We start from the raw sequence: 2,004 nt of genomic DNA on the forward strand, positions 1-2,004 counted from the left end.
CTTCAAACCAAAATTAAAATCACGATCTAAAACAAAGAGAACAAATGGTGCTCAGAAGCGTTCCAAGGGTCGGCCTGAGAAGGCAGATCAAACGTAGGGTGAGGTGAGACAGACAACCAATAATTGAAGTTAAATAATCCAATGGCAACCCAAACTAGGGATGGCCCAAGGACCAACCAACAATTTAACCAATTCCCTTTTGTCCGACCAATGGCACAATGATGGAAAATATCAGACGAGGACGAGGATACGAAGAAAAACTTTAATTTAAGATAGCTGAAGGCCTTTATGTAAAATTTAAAAAAGAACTGAATTAATACACCGCCGAAGACCTCGCAAAGCAGTTCAAACTAAAATGTCTCCTACAGCTTTAGAAATTGGCGTTTGAAAACAGCCAAGGTAACAATAACCGCTCTAGGAAAATATGAACCAAACAACTTAAAAGGCTGTCGAACTACATGCCATGCCGGACAGCATCAACACAATGAGGAAAGGCACATTGCTGGAAAAGTACGCTAAGGATCAGGACAGGTAAGTGGGACGTTAATGGCCACAGGAGAGAAAATACCGCTAGTGCACTTCACTGGTAAGTAACAGTCAATTTAATAATTAATCACAATACAGGAAGACAGCTGCAAGATTTCGCTGACTCCAACACATAATATGTGGCCCAGGGAGCAACGACCCGCAAATCAACAAACAGATGTCACAATAGCTGAGGATTCGTGACAGGTTAACTGATCACTCAATTTCAGCGTCCAGGTTCGGTGGGCAAAGAACTTGGTCGCTCTCGCAGATAGCGCTTCACGATCCGACAGTGCGTGCATGCCGCCAGCAGTCCCGGCTTGGCCTTGCACCCCGGGGAGTTCCTCGCTGCTCCGTCCCAACTGACTGACCAGCATGCAGCACGCAGACAGCATTAAAATAGCTGCTCAGTCAAAACCACACAAGCTACACACTGTTCCACGAAACACTTCCACTAACAACTCGAACAATACTAAAGCAATTCGATCGATAAGCGCTGCTGCTGCCACTCACAGGCAGGCAAGCCAGCAACTTAATAGCGCCAGTAAATCGAATAAGAAACGGGACGGCAGAACCGCAAAGACAAGATGTCAAGCAATAAACGGCACGAACACGAGCCGCGAACAGCTCAAATACATGGTGTCTTCTCTCGCTGTTCTGTCTGGCGGTTCAAGGCGGAAAGTAAAACAGTTTTACTGTAAGGTTACAAAATAATCTGTGAAATACCACTCCAAGACGCAATTTTGCATTATCGCTGTAAAAAAAAGTTATAGTGTACCATCTCAAACGCTAGCTCTTCTAGACTGAAACATAAATACCAAAGCGTGCGAAAAAGTAATGCCCACCAATTATACATGTGAAAAATCTAAAAGCTTTTTAAATAAATTAAACTTTATTAGCATTCTTCATCTTTATTCTCCGTGTCTACACACTTATATCTTATCATAGTCACCACAACGACGAACAACTTTCTACCAACGAGACACCAGTTTCCTGATACTGCCATTGTAGAATGACTGACTTTGTTAAAACAGCCACAACGTTACCTCTGCCTGCACTCCCTCGTCACTATCAAAGTGAAATCCGTAAAAGTGTTCAAGTTCGGGAACCAAATGAAAATCGGGTGTGGCCAAGCTAGGATTGTATGGAGGATGAACGATGATTTGAACTCAAGGTGTACGGTTGTTGCAGATATCCTCATGTTTAAGGAAAGAGTGCCCCATGTTTGGAAGAACTCTCCGAATTCGTATTTTCAGTTTTGTGAGGGATTACCAAACGCCACTTCTGACTCACCGTCGTAGCTATGCTGCACACAACCATTCTACACGCTGTGTTTAGGTAACCTCTACCAGCAGAGGACTGCAACTTGCGCCAGAGAAACGTGAAAGTCGAGCAACTAATACGCGATATGTAAAACTGCGACTGGTATTTTGCACGCAATATAAAATTCGTAGGCATACCTTTGAGCACGCCTTCACA

Source organism: Schistocerca serialis, chromosome 2, assembly GCF_023864345.2.
Source record: "Schistocerca serialis cubense isolate TAMUIC-IGC-003099 chromosome 2, iqSchSeri2.2, whole genome shotgun sequence".
NCBI classification, from domain to species: Eukaryota; Metazoa; Arthropoda; class Insecta; order Orthoptera; family Acrididae; genus Schistocerca; species Schistocerca serialis.